This window comes from Aythya ferina (assembly GCF_964211825.1).
Source record: "Aythya ferina genome assembly, chromosome: 5".
NCBI lineage: Eukaryota > Metazoa > Chordata > Aves > Anseriformes > Anatidae > Aythya > Aythya ferina.
Genome location: NC_140301.1, coordinates 14,416,270 through 14,437,033, shown reverse-complemented (window position 1 = coordinate 14,437,033; position 20,764 = coordinate 14,416,270). Strand labels below are relative to the sequence as shown.

At 39.4% G+C, this 20,764-nt stretch overlaps 1 protein-coding gene across 21 annotated transcripts in view; it reads right to left on the bottom strand.

Annotated features, from left to right (window-relative positions):
- LRRC4C (leucine rich repeat containing 4C) overlaps positions 1-20,764 on the bottom strand; it is a 510,287-nt gene that overhangs the window by 471,434 nt on the left and 18,089 nt on the right. The window contains exon 3 of one of the 21 annotated variants that reach the window (XR_014693275.1): positions 952-1,085. The exons of the other annotated variants lie outside the window; for them this stretch is intronic. The gene's annotated coding sequence lies outside the window, so the exon portion shown is untranslated. Of the gene's footprint in view, positions 1-951; positions 1,086-20,764 lie in introns of those variants that run through there. 21 annotated transcript variants of the gene reach the window in all.

Below are 20,764 nucleotides of genomic sequence, written 5' to 3'. Positions count from 1 at the left end.
TTTTCAAATATTTAGTAATGGGAAAATTAAAATTAACAAATCCTAATTAGTATTTTTGACAGTATGCCTCACTATATTGCACTCTGGTACAACACAATGCTAGCAGCTTGTTTTAAAATATTTTATTTAAATTGTTTTAAAATATTTAAAATATTTTCAAGAAGTTTAGTCCAAACAAGCTACCACACCTCAGTTCTGTTTTCTTTACTATATTGATGCTGACTGGAAGAATGAGGTTACTAAAATATTCTCCTTGACAGAAACCACGCTGGTTGATTTGGAGCTTGTTGAATTAATACATCAGTTTCTTCATGAAAGGTGTACAAGGTGTACAAAAGCTAGCAGTGGTCAGGGAAAGCAGCAGAGCTCGCTGAGCAAGGAAATCATGCTTTATTCTTCTGCTTTCCTGCTTTGCAAGCCTAGACACTGCACAAAGTTGAACTTTTTTGTGGAGCTGTTGCTTTTTTTGCTATTTGAAAACAGCATTCTGTGTTTCATTCATACAACTTCACGGCTCCTTCCCTAAGGAACAGACCACAGCTGGAGAAGAGTAACTAGGAAACGCATAATTTCTAAAGAAACAAGAGACAACAGGAGTGCCCTCCAGGTCCTGCAGAAATCTTACCACGCATTAGGTGAAACCACCATACATCGCAATCCAGCTCCTCAGCTGAGGAAACTGAGTGGGCTGTGAGAAGCAGTGAGGACAGAAAGTGATCTGAAATTGTCTAAAGAAGCTTTAACCAATGCTTTCAACACTGGCACCTTAGGTGTTTACAAACCCATGCACTAGAGCAGCCTAGACATGCTAACACAGATGGCGTGAGAGGCTGACCTGGCAGAACAACAAGCTGCTCTATGACAGGTAAGACTGATGCCACATCAGCTCTTGCTCCAGGATTTGCTTTGATCAAGGAGCTGCAAGTTCTTCAGAACGTGGAAAGAAGAGGTAGCAGCCTAGTAAAGCAGTGCCTCTGCAGCATCTGGTTAGGGTGCACAACACCATGAAGACAGATGCTATTGTGAGATTAATGTAGCTTTGTTGAAGTTGATTGAAATTTCTGCACACTTCTGCACTTCGAATTCTTAATGCAAAAAAAAAAAAAACAAAACCAAACCTGCAGTGACATCAAGCCTATTGACTGCATCAGGCTCACATAGGTGTTGATCAGAAAACAAATGGTCATACATATACACAATATTCAAATGAAATTAAATTGACCACATACAAAAAAGTGATTCTCAAAGTATCAGAAGGGAAACTGAAGGGAAAGAGCAGAAATGAAGCTTTTAATGTTAATCTTGTGATGCCTAGAAGCAGGAAAATAAAATTTCAATGTCCTCTGACCTTGCGCAATTTCAGACATAATTACATTTGAGAAACGAACTTGAAAGCAATTCTGATGGTTGGAGAAAGGAATACAATAGTACAGAAACCTTGGCAATAGGCTACTTCTGAGATTTCATGCCCAGCATCCAGGTTAGGGCCCCCACTCTGCCTCATTCAGGGCAGCAGTTTTCTTCTGCCAAAGCACTCCGCAGGAGGCAGAACAGGGGCCTGAATCTGAGGCTGGCACACTCCTCAGCAATCCCCTAACCCCCCCCAGAGAGCAAGAGAAACGCACAAACATTTCATGAAAAGCTTTAGTTTTGTTCTAAATTGCTGTGCATTAGATTTTCTGTAGGTTGGTCAGCTCGACGCAATATCAGCATTCAGTCACCAAACAAAATTGATTCTTTGCTAAGGGACTAATGTTAACGTATGTAGGAAAGTAACATGCTGTTGTGGGGGCGTGTGCTGGAATAAGCGCATAAAAATTATACTGCATTGAAAAAAATCAAGAAGAAAAACTGCTTTCAGAGTTACAGACTATCCTTCAAGAAAAGCCAAACAATTTATGCCTGCAGCGGTACTGTAAGGCTTATATTTTAGCAGACAAAATTCCTCCAGATAATAAAACTGAGGCCCTGCAGGAAGGATCTATTTATCCTTTGTATACTCCACCATTGCTTATTGAGCCAAAAGAAGGTGACAAAACTTCAAAGTCTTTTTCTCACTCACAAATCTGAGGGGCTCTACTGATCAGATATGGCAGCTAAAGACTGGAAGAACAGATGGCTGACATATAGTGAATAATTTTTACATCAGCTAAACCTTCACTGTTTGATACAAACTATGCAGAACAATGCTCCTTTTAAAGCATCCCACTGGGCAGATAACAGTGAAGGATCAGACAATTAAACAAATGAACTCTCTATTGGCACCCAAAAAGCTGTTTGTCTGCTCCACAACTAACCATAAAGGCTGAGCTTGGAATTGTACACGGCCAGATACAAAGAGGCGGACTTCCACCTCTGATCTGAATCAAATAACACTGGCAAGCAGAAACTGGTGGAAACAGACCATAATATCCACTCTTCCTTGAAAATCCCACTTGTTCAAATGTTTCGATACCCTTAGAGGTGGAAAGCCTAGAGGCAGCCACACATCTTGCCCAAAGCAAGGCAAGCCTCTACTCTCAAAGCAGGGAATGAAGTTTTCACTCCAATTTCTCGCAGAATTCAAGTTTTAAAGAATGCTACAGGATTCACATCGGCCACAACCATTTCAGGGTTACATTTACTTCAGCCTTTGTGAGCCACATTAAGTGCTGGAGCCTAAGATGAACAGTAGCCCCCTTGCACTAAGTTTTTAATATTCCTCCTCCAGAAGTTACCACAATGTCTTAGTCAAAAACCTCATGATGGCTTAACCCAGTGATACCACCTTCCTGCCCTTCTGCACAGGAAAGCAAACATTCAGAACAAACCAAGATTATTAATTTACATAAAATGTCATTGGCTTTAACCTCCATAGCTACAAAAAAAGAGACCCATGAAATCTGTCCCTATATTGGTCCCTGTTCATTGCTTTGGAAGTATTCAGAAAAAGACAACCATTCAGAAGTAGTTTATTTTACTTCATGTACACCATCATTGTCTTAAGTGATGGAGAGGAGGCTTAGAAGCCTCCTTCCAAGCTCTCTACATGCTGTTGGGCCTTTCCACTAGGACCCCAACATGACAGCCAGTGGGAAACAGTTCTGAAGCACTTTAAATCCAGATCCATCTCCATCGTAAGATATGAAGGTGGCTGCAAATTTTAGACATAAGCCATGAGCCATTTTTGAACACTTTCCAATTTCCTGGAAAGTCACTGCACTAGGTACATAGGAAGCACTGCAGTAACAACACAATTCATACTCAAGATTTAAAACCAGCCATTGCCAGAACACCATCTCTCTGCCACGTGTAGATGAAGACTTGCTGACAGTTTTTCCTAGTATTTAGCTATGGAAACCATATTCCTGAGGATGTGTTAACTGCAGCTCCAGAAGAATAGAAAGCAGTTTGCTTTGCTGAGAAATCACTTCATGATTATTCTGTTCTGAGCATCTGGCTTTATAGGAACCCTACAGTGCCGCCCAGCATACTAGATGGAAGTGTTTAAAAACAAGCCTAAGTATATATGAATTCCTACAAGCTGTGCAGCATCAGAAAAGTTCCTCTGCACTAAATTATAAAGGGAGAGTTTTCCAAAGAAATCCTACATAACTGCTGTTGTTGGCAGCCGACTTCATCAGCCAGGAACGCAGTGAACTACATGAAGACTCCATTCTCCTTTGCATTGCACACATGCTACCCCCTCCCTGCAGATGTGGTGCCCACTGTGCAGCCCTGGAGTTCACAGACACAGCTTGGGAGAATGGAGGAGGCGAAAGCAGGGGAAGAAGTAAAATAATAATACAGAAATCACATACTGATTTTTAAGTTTTAGGAACGATAAGACCTTGAACAATTCATTCACAAAGCAACAGTAGCAAGCTTTTTTAGCCTACAGATGATTTTACATTCATTTCTACATTCAACCTTAGGTTCCTGTTCTTAAAGGAACAAATAGCTTACAACAGTTTGTGTGTCTCAGAGGAAGCAATCCCAGATTGCAACTAGTGCCTGGAAAGCAGTAGGAGAGGAAGACACAGCAGGTGACCAGTCTATTTTACTTCCTTCCTCCCCATACATACAAATTTAACGTGACAAAGCCAAGGAAAAAGGTTTGAATGATTCACCGAGATCCTTTTTCTGCAAGGCGAACGTCTCCATGCTACCGTCGCTTCAGCAAAATATGGGAGGGGAACAAAAATAGATGTATAATAACCATTCAGGCAAAATGTGACATACAGAGACCAACTACTGATTAAATACAAGTTAGCTTTGGTTGTTGGCAGAAACTTGAAGGCATTTTTTGTTTTTAAACAGGGAACCAGTGACAGTGTTGCCTGAATACAAGATTTAACCAACACGGTGGGCTTTTAGGCTGTGTCAGCCCGCGTTTGGGTTTGTTACACTGCCTGCTTCCCTTGACCTCCAGTGCATTTATTTGGTCTGTAAAAGAGGATCAAACACAGCACTGCTGAAAGGGAAATTATGGCTGTCTGAGCTCTTAACCTATTGTAAAAACCTCTCCTTTGGAGCCAAGCTGTGAATACACATACAGCACTTCTACAGCAGTGATAAAAGATTCCTGGTGCATCACAAAGATGAAAAATGATTCTCAGTTGAGAGGGAAATTGCCAGAGGTGTCAGAAGACATGTTGCAGTGACGTAAACAGCGACACAAACATCAATTTCAATAATCTGACAGGGAAATGTTGCATACCTGAGCAGCTTAATTTGGTATAATCCCTCTTCTTTCACAAGAAACTTTTGTCCTTTGGGCTCTTCAAAAGCTATATCTCCATCCTTCTCTAAGCTCCCCTCCCCCAAAAGAAAGTTCCTAGACATTTCAGTCCAGCAGAAAGCTTTTCATTAATTATACTAAATAGAGTGATGATCTGGAAAGGTCATCCCAGCCTTTCAGCATGCCCTCTCTCCCAGCTAAGTACTTTTCAGCCACAATTGATTACCTTGTCTTTTAGGTTTGCATGATTCTGTCAAGCAGCAGTGCATGTGGCATCAATAACATTATTGATATTGTGATGAGCCACATCCTAACCTGGCACAGCTCCTCCTTTCCATGCACTGTGGTGCTAAATGGCAATATAGGTTAAGTCCTTTCTAGAGGTCTCTATACCCTGGAAAGGAAGAGAAGGCACTGGGGAGAACTAGCACAATATTCTCATCACCATATGATGTGGCATCACAGAAAGACTTCCCCTCAGTTAGGGTCAACTGCTCTCTCACCAAGTTCCTTTCATCAAGTGCTTCAAAACCTTGCTGCCCTACACTGTGCTGCATTAATTTAAAAAAAAAAAAAATAAATATTAAACTGGATTACTAAAAAGAGGTAGCTGTAAACAAACTAAGTTTCTGGGGAGGGATCTTTGCTTATCTGCTTCAAAAGGCATGATTCCCACAAAAAAGATGCTCATTCATGATCAAAACCACATGCAAGCTTTAAAATTCATATTTGCCTTTTAATGGCATAACACGAAAAGCAAAGTCCACTTTCAAAAGGCAATAGCTACATCAATGTACAGTCTACACATTTTCATCAACTCCATGTCTACTAGAGATCAGTTCTCAATACAGGCTACTCATACATTACTACCACCAACAGCTCAGTTCCTAGTATCACACCAAAACCTTCCTGTCCTTCCCTGTTGCATATTTGACCATTACATTGGTCCACAAAGACATTGTAAACTACTGACTCAGGGCAAAAAAGGGCAGGGGGAGTCTCTGTACACTGAGGAAGTCAAAGAATCAGCTTCCCTGCATTGTCAGTTCAGCAAGGGACACAGACAAATGGTCGCCTTGTGCTGAGGCAACCAAGAAAATGCTTTTTCAAGTAAAAATATAAATTGGCCATGTCACTTTCTAAAGGCCTAAAATATTCCACTGGCATCAGTTCAAATTCCTTTTCAGTTAAGAAGTTTTTGCACAATAAATTCGCAATAGTGCTAGGTCAAAAATAAATAAATAAGCCCAGCCAGCTCCTCCTGCCCCCATTTCTCTCATCGTTACAGCATGCTCCTGGAACTTAAAAACTTCAGGGAAATGCAAATTCTTCTAGATGAATTATGCAAGAGGGAGGAAATACACGTGGGTATAGATATGACAGAAAAGTCTTGCAGCTGTTACAGAATGACAAGGTACAAAGACAGTGCTCTTCACTCTTTTGCAATTGAAGAAAAAACAGTTAAATTGTACCTGTACAGAGGCTTTACATACAGCCTTAAGCAGCTCCACTTACAGCTTCACCACTGCAGAATGAGACACGTGAGTTTGGAGTTGTTGGTTGCAGGCTAAAAGAAGGCGACCTGGATACGCTGATACAAATCCCACTTAAGGTTACGTTTGTCCTTCTCTGCAGACTCCGCAAATCTATGTCCTACTTCAGACCTTGTAAAAAGGAACAAACAAAAAGCCACACGCCACACTTATTCCCTGCCAGCTCAATGCCAGACATGAGTCAAGTCACTAATCCCCACTGAAGCTGTTTGTTTCTACAAGGTCTTCGGACCATTGGCCTACACCAGATTGCAAAGTTGTTCTTGGCTCTGCATTTCTCCCAGCAGGTACCCAGCTGAGAGCAGTGAAGTCAGAAGTTCTACCATGGCCTAGACTAAAATTACAAAAAATAAGAAAATGAGTGCTCTCAGATTCTGTCAGAGGACAGGAGGTGACTTTCCAGTTTCATGAGGATGAACTTGACCTGAAGGCATAAGGAGAGCAAGCAAGCCATGGAAAGCAACTTATTTACAATCACCTTGTTGCCCCCATTCCCTCAAGATGGAGGCATTTCTTTACTGTTATGCAAGAAACTTCATGGGGTCAAGGAGAAGACCTGCTGCAAGTGTGACAAAACAGCAGCATGAGTCTAAAGGAGTAAAAGCAGCATGTCAGCAACAAAAAAAAAAAGTCACTAATCAGCATCAAAAAAGCTCATGAATCCCTAGCAGACACTGGTTAGTATTCTCTCTGGTGCAGCTGCTGTCTCTCTTGTTCTTTGCTGGGAATCATGAGGGCAGAAAGAGCTGTTTGCTTCCTTCCCTTTCACCCCCGGGGACTCCAGAGCTCTTCCCAGGCTCCCTGCAGCACAACACTTGACAGCCCCATGGAGCAGGGCCCTGCTCAGGAGGGCAGCCGCAGAGCAGCACCATCACTACGGCAGGGTGCTCGGGGAAGCAGCTTCAGGGGGAGCTACGAGCAAAACCCAAAAAGCAGACAAGGCCTTTCTGCCTTTCCAAGCAGAATATCAAGGTGGAAAAGGGCTTTGCCTCAGTTAATTAGCAGGTTTCTCAGCAGCTCCTTATTGTGTTCTTTCATCTTTCAGAGACACCATGTACCTCTGCATTCAAAGAGCACTTTTCAGGGAGCCGACTGCTGGATCACCTCAGGTGATGCAGTTTTAATGTATGTCCTGGAAACATTTGCAAAAGACTATTAACGAGAACCTGACTCCAGAAATAGATTTTTGCCTACCTCATTGTAATGTATTGTAAGGTATCTAATGTGTTAAATACTTTTCATACTCACTCTATTTTCTTATTTTATCTGTCTGAACAACTGTTGGCTCCCATCTCACATGAAAGCACAGGATCTCGCAGGAAGATTTTTTTTTTTTTCTATAATTGCACAGCATATAGCACAACAGGATTGTTTGTGTGTGTTTTTTTTTTTTCCTCTGAAAGGGAAGAACTAATGTAACTAAGTAAGTAGAAGACCAATAATGCATGTTATATGAAACAGACAACCAAACAGCAACACAACAGCAATAAGGATTCAGGAAAGAAAATGGAACACCTTTCAATTACATGTATGAAATTGAAACTAAGAAGTCTGAGGAAGCATTTCTCTAAGCTAGGATTCACATCAGGGGAAAGAAAAAAATAAAAGAATCCACAGCAGGATGATAATTGGAAATAGGAAAAGAGAAGTGTGACATGCAAAACAGACAAGGGCAGCGTGACAAGGTCTCTAAGCACTTCACAACCAGCAAACATTTCTGTAGACAGCCAAAGACACTAGTGAATGTTGTCTTCCCAGACCCAGCTTTACAGAAAGAAAAGCTGAGGCAGAGGTTTTTGTTTCAAGTAATGAAAACCTACTTACAAGTCAGAGAGAATATACACAGAAATTTTAGTTTCTAGCCCCAAGCCAAGGACAGCATTTGCCAACAGCTTAGATAAAAGACTCAGTTTCAACACTGCCTTTATTCATCTTATCATGCATCTAGCTGGTGTGACTGCCTAGGAAGGGAAGATGATCAAGATTCAACAACATTATGGAGACCTGATAAATCTCAGAAAGCAAGAGCTGCAAGCAACTGAATGCATATAGCTTATCAAACCCAACAGGGCACTTGGAGAAATATGCAAGTAGATTGCTTAGCTCCAGAAACTTGCAGAAGACTGTACAAGACTTTACAAGACTTGAGGTTTGCAAAAACTGGCATGATTCCTATCTTGTCCCATCTCTGTTCCACCACTTGGCCACTCTGGATTCAGAGACCAACTCAAGCCATGAGAAAACACCTCCACTCCACATCCTCCTGTCCAGTCAACACCCAGGACAAGGGCTCTGCAGTGGCTCTTTGTCTAAAGGGCAAACAAGGTAGGAGGTGAACACCGTACCTACACCTGAAAGCAACCTGTTAAGCGGCAAAAGCACCATAATATAGTATGTATACTTCCATTTTTAGGTTCATTTTAAAGACTGAGACCATGCTTACGCATAGTGTTCTTTGATTGATTTCTGCCTCCCAAGTAACTTCTTTAGCTGTTTTCCTCTGATAGCAGTGCCATCTACCCTCTGTTCTGGTATTCCTACCTTTTGTGTACCAGAACTTATCCCTACTCCCATACAGAAGCAGCCAATCCATTACGTGCTGGTTATGAAAAAGTACTTGGTTGCTGGAGGAAAGAGATCACATGGTTATAAAGATGACGACTTCACTTAATGAACCCCAAGGTACTAGGAAGAAATTAAGCCCTGAATACGAGCTCTTCACATGACTGTCCTTTAACAGCTTGCTCTTCAATCAAGTTCTGGGTGAAACGCCTGTTGTCACAGCAGAACTAATCCCAAGTGAAACTAAACCCCTCAACATCTCCCAGTAATAGCCTGGCAGAATATGCAAAACTGTACCAGGCCTGGGAGTGTCAGTCTCTGGCAGAATTTTCCATGCTCTAATTAAAGAAGTATAATCTGTGAAATCATCAGGCACATGCTGATGGGAATGAGCGTGTTGCTACATGGATGAGGGACGCTGACAACATTCATGTTATCAGTTGCATTTCTAAGATTCAAGCACTATAAGCAACTTCTCAGAGACCTTTTGCTAGCTTGAAGCGAAGAAGCAATTGGCCCACGGAGTCTTCATCATTGCAAGCCTAGAAAAGGTTAGACAGCTGCCAACAGCAACATAAGTATAGCTGGTCCTTCTGTGGACAGACGCATGGACTAGACAACATTTTGCCCTCCTTTCAAACCTACAGCTATACTAGGCTCTCCTTTGATTTGTTTACTGTTTGGCTTCAAAACGGGTTGGTCTCTCTATCCATAAGCTCCATCTCACTGGAAATCCTACCAAAGATCAATATAAACCCTGATAATATGAGACCCTGCTAAATAGGTAAGTAGACGCAAGTCACAGAAAGCACTCCCTGAAGCTCTGTGCATTTAAGGTTTGTGAGTCTCTACTAGCAATGAATTCCAGTCTTTAATTGAGAGACAAAAAGACAACGTTATCCACGGTCAGTTTGGATGATCTCTCCAAAAGCAGAGTTAAATATGAACTATGGTTCACTGGAAGCTAACAAACTAAAGGGAATCAGGGTGATGATCTTGTTATTTATTTATCAGTGCCTCAGGACTTGAAAGTAAAGCAACACCTGCTTGGATAAAAACTCAGCCCAGAGAGATGGGAATGATGTCCCAGCTATGTCACTGAGCCAGAATGTCTCTGGATCACAAACAATGCTTTGCCCAAAACATCACATAGATAAAACAGGGAAGGTAAATGCTAAATTCTAAATTATGCGATCACTGGATCTAAACAATGCCAGAAGGAACAAAGGCCTGAACTTTTAAAAGGCTCAGTTCACATTAATGTTTCCAAAGAAAAGGTCAGATTATCAAAAGTCCACTATTATGCATCCAAGCCTTTTGAAACAAATATAGCTATTAATGCCACAATAAGAATCAGTAAGTGTGGAGAACCTTTCAAAGTGACTTTTGTTTGCTTATCCAAAAGGGGAACACAAGGTCTAAGAAAATCCATCTCTAAGGTTCTCTTGACAATTGCTCTGAAGTCTGAAAGGCTGAAATGTGTCACACTTTCAAGCTCCATACAGCTGCTCTGAGCACACTTCAGTTAACTAATAATATCAATCAGTTAAAATATATTTTGTAGTTCTTGACAATGATCTAACTAAATACCCAAATGGTAAACTGCACATTTTATGATTCCTCTAAATTTATATATTGAAACTCATTGCAAATCACCTTCATCCAAGCTAAAAAAAAAAAAAAATCGCAGAAAGGAGATAAATTTACCCTATGCCACAAAATAAAGGGATGACCAACGCGAAGATACTTACTTAAAAGCAACATACACAAAAACATAAAAAAGGGCTCTGGTACCTGCCTGCCAGCAACGCTCTGGTACCTCTGAACTTTGTTCCCATAGGCTATATGGTAAAATGAAACCAAGTCTGAAAGTCTTCAGCCAAACTTACATCATTTTGGTGCATATTTTTTTTTTTAAGTACATTTCTTTGGATGTAAGCAACAGTAATGCAATAAAAGAATGCCAGAATACCTGCAGAAGACCAACCAGCTTTTTGCTCCCTCTCAGTAACGATATGCCTAGACAGGTAGGAGAAAAAGCTATTGACAGAATTTGACCCAGAATTGACAGCAGTCCAGACACTTCAATATCGATACTACATGTGCACGGCCTACTTATCAGAACTTGAGCCATCCACATTCTTTAAAGTTAAAGCATAAAACCAAGCAAGTGATTTTCACAACTTGAGTCATACCTGAACTACAAAAGCCTCATTTATCTATTGCTTGTCATCAAGAACTTAAATATTCACAGATTTTAAAACATAAATGAAAAGCTATTTACTGCTCCTCCAACTAAGGGACCTACAGATAGCCTCTAATCCATTTGGTTAGTCAATATCCATAAAGCTCTTCAAAGATAAAAAGCAATGTAATGTGCCAAGCATTACTACTGCGTAACCAGCAGCTCAAAAGCGTGTTGCCAAACTACAGCAATAAGCTTGTCCTTTTCAACCTGTTCATAATAATTATGGCTGTTAACAACAGATATTGTCCAGCTGAATGAACATGGCGAGACTTCAGCAAACAGCTCTCATCAATCTGACATTCTTAAAAACGTCCCTTGCTAAATGTCAAGTGAGATTTCTAGAGGGAAAACAGAAATGCCTTTCTTCCCTGAAAAGCACAAAGTTTATGCAGATAAGAAACAATGAGACAAAAGTGGAAGCTAAACTGTTTTCAAAAAAACTCTAAAATTATTGCCAGCTACACAGACTATTAATAATACAGATCTAATTCTAAACAGGAAAAGGGAACAATTACAGTGCTGGAGTCTGTATCTTTGGAATATAGAGCCTCTTTACATCCAAGGGAAAGAAACAGGAGAAGATAGTCATTTTTAACTCACCTCTCTGTTCTATTGCTTTAAGGAGTTGTAGGGAAGTGAATTGCCGTGCAATCGGGTTGTTTCTTCATTCTTAAACATCTTCTAAGGAAAAAAGGCCTTAACTTGTGGCAGAGAAGTAAACCATGGCACAGCTTCATTAGGAATTTATCCTATATGCACTGTTTAAATACACAGAAGGATTATTCTGAAGTGGCATTTTTACTATGAAGTTAATTGAAACTCTGTGTTAACTGAAGTTAATTGAAACTTCTATCTCACAAAATACCCCATATCTCCTAGATGCTTTCCCATATGAGAAGGTAATACACAGGGAAGCACCATCTTTCTAGCAAGGTATGTAGTAGTCCAGAGATGTGACTAACCCAGACTTGCACATATCTTTATCGCTTTCTATCTGGAATGTCAAGATTTACTCATTTTAAGCACTAGGGTGCTGACAGAAATATTTTTCAAAAGGTTATGAAATGCTTTAAAGAGATAAATCACTAGTGTGCCTTATTAGCACCCATCTTCCCCCTTTCCCATGTGTATTAGAAATAGGATCATTTCCATCATGTGAAAACATCTCATTACTAGTAACAGATGTATTATGGTCATATGCATATGGCTTTGATTTGTGCCATGGCCTTTGATATACATATATAGCTCTGGCATCAGCAGCCATTTACGCAGCTGCCACAAGGAGTAATGTGTTTTCAGAAAAGCAAAGGCTGCTGGTTCTTAAAATTCTGACAGTTGAAAGAAATCCAGAAGAGAAATAGGCCTGTTTCCATAATGCTTTTCAGGATAGCAAGATAGTCCTTCAGGTCTTCTAGGCTGCTATAAGCTTATAAAACTTCAAGGACATCTCCATTTTAGCTGCTTTATTTTTTTTTTTTTTGAAAACTGGTGTCAAGGAAAGGAATACACTTAATTTCAAGGTTGAGTCTAAAATTAATCATGCCTCCATTAAAACAAGTAGAAGAGTTTTTTTTTTCATACTGCTGGACTCATAAACTAGTGAAATATAAAATCATTTAGTCTATCGGCAAAGCAAACCATTGAATTTCCTACTCCAATAATAGTTCTACACACTAGGCAAGTATAAGATACCATATTTAAGGGGTCGCGTTGATTAACACAAGAATGAAGAAAACAGTTATTCAAATTCAGTCACACATTCCTATACTGCTAGTGAGGTACACTAGAGGTATATAATCACGTTCCAAATCATTAGAAACTGAACATGACTGGAATTCTAATCAAAACTTGGGTATCGTTTTTATAGTCAGAACGTCTATTTAGACACATTTTAGCTTGAGATAATTAAACTCACTCCAATTCAACATTTTACAGCTGTGGAATCTGCAAGTTTAGCTTTTTACTGTAGCACTTAGGTGAAGGGCTTCATTTAGTACAGAATTGAATATTTCAGATCTTCCAACTTTAAGACCTTTCGACTTGAAAAGAGCCTTGAAAACAAGGTCCAAGTACAAGTAATGGGATTATATACACCAGAATGTATATCAGTCCTGAAAACAGAACTTTTGAGCAGGTGATAGCAATTTCAGTGGGATTTTACTGACTCCCAAGAATAATTAATCCCATTAGCAATTCTAGCATAAGCAGCCAGCCAGACTTGTCCCTGAGCATCAACTTAACTCCAAAAGTCAAAGTCTGCAACTGCTCTACTCAAACTGCCAATACAATTAAACAACTTCAATAAAAAACAGAACAAAACAAAAAATAAAAAACATGTTTAATAAAGCAAAAGATGTGGCAAAACCCATGTACGCTTCAGACAATTCAACATGAACATACTCTAATTGCTTTTTCATTAAAAAATAAAGACAACTAAATCCCCCAATTTATCTGTAGCTTATCGTGTACACAGGATGTTTTCTCCCACTTCTAAGCATACAAGGCTGCTAAATTGCTGTCTTGAGCATATCCGGACAAGTGTGAACTTCATTGGTATTCAACTATATTGAATTTGGTATTGGTATTGGTATTTCAACTATAGTTGAAATAGAAAGCTTTAAGGATGTGTATAATATGCATTTGTTAACAAGCATTATAGAATAAGAAGTAATACTAAAGGAGAGCAAAACAACTTAGATTTATTGAAATTGTATGAAAAAGGTATGCACATGACAGGGTATGGTACCTTCAGGTGCTCATCCCAGATACACTTAGAACAGAGTTTAAATTGAATAATGGTCTCTCTCTCTCTCAAGGGAGAAACATTCACTGTGTGTCTAGAAACTAAACAAGACACACTGATTTAAAAGCACTTTGTGCATCCAAGGCACCGTCATTTACTTTCTGATGATCCATATTAACTAAATCCATCCTGGCAAAATAATCTTGTGGTAGAGCAAACAATGCAGAAAAGAATGGAGGCAAGAGGGAAATCTGCTCTTCCACATAGAAGAAAACTCAAAAATTCTTAGATTTGAAATATTTTCATTGCTCTGAGATGTAAATAACCATCATTTATCATTTTACATAGTTGCAAGACTACATTGTTTAGACTACATTCTTCATGGAGCCAAGAGAACTTTTGCATTTCTCATACAGATAGGAACAAAGATGGCTTTTTCTAAGTCTGGACACACACAGACACCTGACCAGAGAGATCAAACCATTATTACAAAGTTTCCTGCCGTTTTCTCTACAGATTAAGGCTTTTTTTTTTTTTTTTTTGGCTGTCCAGTATTTGAAATAAGCTTAGATTTTTGTTCTGTTCAATTCCTTCCCTATACAGCAAACTGATTTCACTAAAGTCAAGTTACTTCCATCAATGTCTCTTCTGAACAGTGTGCAATGCCCTCAATTTTAGGGCTTTTTAAAAAGAAAACCTTTTCAGGTTAAAAAAAAAAAAAAAAAAGCTAATGAAATTAAGCATCTGTACTAGAGAAGCTGTTATAAGAAAAAGGAGGAAAGTTCAGAGGTAATGAACATATTTTACCTGATTTTTATTGGATTGATGTACTTGCCTGTAAGCATATAGTCATGTCAGTTCACACAGCTAATGAAATAATTAGTTATTAGATCAAGTACCTCATGCTTGCTTAGGGGAATTGTTTTAATGAGGTAAGCAGTTCCACAGCAGGAAGCCATCCTTCAGAACCACGGTGGGCCCCGCAGTGGGATGACCCCAAGCTGCAGGGAGCACGGCCCCACAGCAACAACCAACACCTGGGGGCTTGCTCCCCACCTCTCACCTGGCCTGAGGATGGGGTTAGGCAAGAGAAACTGTGCTGACGCACCCAGTGCTTTGAGCCCTCCTCCCTGCTGGTGATTTAGGGTTCCCAGGGCTTATACTGCACCAGGATAAACTGGAATTAGGATTGATGCTTAAGAGCAATGCATAAAGGAGTATCGGGTCACCGAGAACACAAACAAAAATTGATTTTTAAACCATCTACTTTCAATCAGGATAAAAAGTCAGTAAGGGTCCAGAAGAGACAGCAAATGGGAAAGAATGAAAGATTTCAAGTAGAGATAAGGCTCTTTGAAAGGGTGTCTTAATGCTTGGCTCCTGATACAATCTTTGAGAAAGGCGGCCCAGAGGAAACACCACTCAGATCTGCTCATGGGGTTGAAGATGCAAAGGACTCTGGTAAACAGGGCTTATGGCTAATTTGTGGGCATAAAAGGGTGGGAGGCTGGGGAAAGAAGAACATTGGTACCAACTCCTCAGTTAAGGCATGACTTAACTGCATAGACTTCTTCCATAGACTTACATAGATTTCTTCCATAGACTGCAAGAAAAATAAAAGAAAAAATCATCCAACAATGCTGATAGTTGTTTACCTCAGATGTACAGAGGCAATTTTTTTGCTTGAAACATTAAAACTTCCTGTTGAAGTAAAAGTGAGTCAATGTGAAAGAACACTTGAACCTTTTGAAGAAATACACATGCACCCATTTTCTAGCCACAGACATCAGAATAGGGATGCAGTTCTATGGACTCTGCTATTTCCTGATCAAAATCTGGACAAGTTAGCATCGTACACTGCTAGAGAACAATTAGCGGCAACAGTGGTGTTAGTATTTATGAATATTTTAGATCAAAGCATGAAGTTACCTCAGGTTATCTCATAAAGCAAGCTGGCCCTAAGTATTTTGATGCAAACCTGGTTCTGAAAATGCCAGAAAATCCTATCAAGGCTAAACTGTTACGGAAAGCATTATTTAAATATTGGATATATACAGAAAATACTAGGGTTATCCTGAAGAATTAACAGCTTCTTTGCCTTACTCAATTAAAAGAAAAAAATCTTTATCTTAAAACTTTATAGAGGAAGAATACACACATGTGAATGCACATGTTCTTTCACTTTTGCCTTCACGTTTAAGAATTGAGAACTTCAAAAAATTTTCTAAGCTCTCATCTCATAAAAATCTTAAGAGCCAAATGCATTAATTCCCCCCCAAAAAAACAAACAGAAGTCAAAGCCATCTTTCTGAACCTTCCATCCCCATTCCACACACTTGGAAACAACCTCTCCTGAATACATCATGATATTCCTCTTATCCAACACTGACTCAACATTACTTCTTTAAGGCTACCAACAAGTTCATTTACCATTCTAAATCAACTTCTGTTGTTGTATTAGGAAAAAGTTACGGGGCAAGAAGTTATGCTGTTGTTCTACGCATCAATTCTATAGATAAGTGTAAATATACTTGCTCCTTAAGGAACACATCAAAATAAAAAAATACTTTATAAAAAATACTTTTCTTCTTCTCAGTTTTCTACTTTGGGGCCTTCATATTAAATTGAGTAAAAAATTACATCCCAAACAATAAGTGCTTTGGGATGAGTCAGTAAGTCCTACAGGAGAGTGCTATTTTAATTGTTTTATTATACTCCATAAATTTACAAGTAATCATCACGTCATCCTATCACTCTTCCATGGAAGCCCATAATTTTCATATCCATTAAATGCCGTAGGGATTGTCTTCAGAGGGCAGAGTTTCCTCTAAATTCAAAACGTAGATTCATGCACTGCAACCTTATTTGCTTTACAACCTTATTTGCTTTAAAACTCTTGCCACAAGGGTCATTTTGCCATCAAATGTTACAAATATATCCTTTGCAGGAACCAGCTAGCTGGCTTGCTGTATGGTCTCTAAGTCCTAATGCTGTTGCTATCTCCCACTGTTCTGAGTTCCACCTGTCAGTGTCCTCAGAGCAGTGTCAGCCCTCAGGCTTCACCATGTAACTACAGAGCAATTCAAGCAGCATGACGCCTGCTTGTGGTTTGTAATATTTATCTTTATTATTCAAACTGATCCCACACTTCTGTTTTGGTTGTTTCCTGCCCTCAAGGGAAACAAAATCAACCCTGTGATTCCAGAGCATGGTTTGTAACATGATGCATTAATATTAGCTCCAGTACCAACTACGACTTCACACCCACTGGGGACCACAAAACACTGGAAAGTAAGGCATGACCTCCAATACAGCAAGTCCACACTTCATGGCTGATTTAGTGAGTCAGCTCTTGCTTAATGCTTCTCAAATTATTCTTGGACTATACAGTGCAGAGGAAAATGAGTCAGAACTTGCTTGTGCGTTTGATCTCCACCTTCATAGAACCGCAGAACAGTTTGGGTTGGAAGGGACCTTAAAGATTACTTAGTTCCACCTAACCTGCCATGGGCAGGGATATCTCCTGCTAGAGCAGGTTGCTCAAAGCCCCATCCAACCTGACTTTTATACCTTCACCACTGCCATGCAAGCAAGCATATAAGAAAAATAATGGAGTTTACGATGGCAACATTAAGAAACAAAACCAGACCTAGCCTTGCTAATAGTCTTGATCCTCGTAACCTAAAAGGACACAAAGGCTCCCCCACTGTCTTGACTTTGTGGCCCCACTTTCATCTTTTCATCTAACACTGATGGCAGCCACAGTTCTAGCTGCAGATCAGTGCAGGTAGTTTGGCTGTAGGTGTCTCAAACACGATCCAATTCTCCTCTTATCTCTGTTCTGCAGTATAATCTTAAATCCATTTGGCCACTGAAGGTGATGCAGCAGACAGCAGCAAGGCAACATCACTGTCCTGATCCTCACTCCTGCCTGCAGAGGAGCAACTTAATAGAACAACTGTGACTTAAGGTCACAGGTTTCAGAATATCATATAACTGAACAACAGCCTTGACCCTTACTGCATTGCATTGACCATGCATCCAATTTTGTTCCAATGCTGAAGATTTAAACAGTACAATCTCAGAATGGAAGCATTGCTTTGTATCATGAAACAACTGAATTCAACAATAAAACCAAAAAAAATGATTACTGCTTGAAGAGTGCCTGCAAGTAGAGACTGAAAGCCCAAGCAAATAAAAATATTTCTTCATTTTATGGAACTCAGGGCATTGAATATATATAATGAAATGTCATTAAAGATATTTGTTACTGTAATACAGAGAAAGTAAGTTAATCAGAAACAGCATAAGTGCCAGGAGTACACAAGGTGGTATACAGGAAAGCTTCTCATTTGTCCTGAAGGGTAGTAGCCATGCACTGAGGGAGCAATATACCAGCTTAATGTAATAGTTTAATAACAGCTTTAGTAGTTTATACAATATATAAATCTATACATTCTTTACCCTACAGAAAAACAGGTCAGAGAAAGCAAAAGCAAGACTAATCACAGAGTATCTGCATATCACTACAGTTGATCAAATATAAGACCCTACTTCTAACCACAGATGCTTCAGCTTTTATAACAGCAACAGTTACAGAAAGAGAGCATGTTCCCTCCAGAACAGTCAAAATGCCAGCCTAGAATTGAAGGCAGTGCATATCACCTATCCTACTGAGGGATAAGCAATATTCATAAGCATGGTAGAAAGAATAAACAATACAATTCAAAGACTTTCAATCTGGGACAAATCGAAAAGTAAGGGCAAAAATGTTCAGGTTAACACATCCCCTATATGTTGACTCCTTCTCAATATTAACCTCAAGCTATAAAGAACAAAATTGAGATCCTAGAGAAGTATAGACAAAATAGAAGACAGAAGAGCTTAAGTAGGAAACCTTAGGATTTGATGTTTGGAAGAAATACAATTTTACAGTATTCCTCTTCTTGCCTAAAGCGTATTTATTGCAGGTCTTTGCTTTTACCAGCTGTATTAGTTTTTTAGTAGGTATTACTTCTTAAGACAGTTTCCCTAAAAACTAGGCACCTATTTGTTTTTAGAAACTGAAGCAATTAAAGCATTTCCTTCCCTTTGTAATGTTAAAAATTCAAATGAAGTATTACAGTAACAGGGCAACTTGCAGTCCCGTTATAAACAATGATATAAAGCATGTGTAACCTTAAATTCTTAATGTTTTCTTGTGTCACTAAACTCAAAAATAACACCAGAACCTTTTGAGGAAGATGCACTCTTTTTCCTCCAATGACCTTTTCTCCAGTGCTTCTTGTACTGCTTGTCACTAGGCTTAAATAATTAAACGTGCCTAAGCCTGAAGTGATTGCACAACTGCACCTACATTTAAAAAAAGGTAGGTAGACAGTATTTTGTAGTACAACTGCAGGACAACTACTCAAATTGACATCTTCATTTGAATTACCTACTCATTTACATTGCCTGAAGATCTGGACAAGAACATGAAAGTGACCAACTACAATTAAAATGGAAAAAAAGACTGTCAGCAACATTCAAAAGTGAAAGAATTTTAAGTGGTTCATGCTCGGGCATAGTTTCTGATAAAAGCAACATTCTTCTTGTCCAGTAGATGCTTAGTCTGGACTAAATACTCTTAGGAAATTACTCATGATACATTTCTAGATAGATGTTATTCCCTCAAGTATTCATAGATTGAGGGAAATCACAGCTTTCCAAAATGCATTTCCTCTTCCTCAATGTTAAAACACTGCTCATTCCCACTAGCAAGTGAAACGCTTATGAATGTCAAAGTAGTAGCCTTATCCAGTTCAACTTCTTTTGGATCCCCAAAGCCATCATTTTAACTATAACATTTTTCTCCTGAGGTTTTCCTACTCGTACCTGACCGCATAAAAATAAATGTCAGGGAGAGGAGAGAAGCATAATTCTGGCTGACCACACTAGAAGTAGTGGCTCATTCAAACCAGCTCATCTCCAGCCACAGACAAGAAGATAGGTCTTGTCCAGCCAGATTAGAGATGAAATAACTTCAGCTTCTCCACTGCTATACCCACATCCCAAAAGCTCCACTTAAATTCCAGATGGAGTAATCATTCAAACTCATATGAGTCACAGCAAAATATTTATGCAATTTCCAGTTTTCAAAAAGTATTTTGGACAGTCCTCTTACTAAGCTTCCTGTCTCTCTGCATACCATCAGGATCAGTAGAGCACACAACTCATGAAGGCACCCACAGGATCAAGGAAATTCTACCCTCTGTTACTAAGTGTCTAATCTAACATCACCCATACAGGAAAACATGACAATTAGCAACACTTGCCTGGTGGTGAATATTGCCCTTGACAGGAAACAAAGTTCAGATGTAAGTAGAAATGCAAAGACCCACGTCTGTAAAAGTAGCACAAACCTAAGGCAATAATCTCCAGCTTTTGATGGTTCATGTATTACAAAGTGGTATCCCCAAACCACATTGAGTCCAATAGCCCTGGAGGCAGGTGTAGACCTTCTCCATTCATCTAACTGAAAAGAAAGATCTTGCATCTCCGCCTACTTCAGTAAAAGAAAGAATATAAGAAGAATTAAAACAGATTAAGAGACTCTTTTAGGCAGCTTAAGACCCTTAAGCACACATTCCCAAGCCAAGTATTTTTAATATAACAAGTCTTCTAGTTACCTCTCTCAACTGTCACTGTTTTCAGTATTGTATAAAGCTGCTTAAACTGCAAAGCTGATTGTCAAGGGAATCCCAGTTTGAACAGATCTTTTGTGGTCTGAAGGGCTGTGACTCCTGTATAAGGAGGACATCAGGTTATTCCATCAAGCCCTGACTATCAATAACAAAGGAAAAAAAAAAAAAAAAAAAAAAAAAAAAAAGAAAGCTAAGAAGTCAGGCTATGCTGCCTTATTACCCAGCTAAATTCCATGGCAGTTGCACAGCAGTACA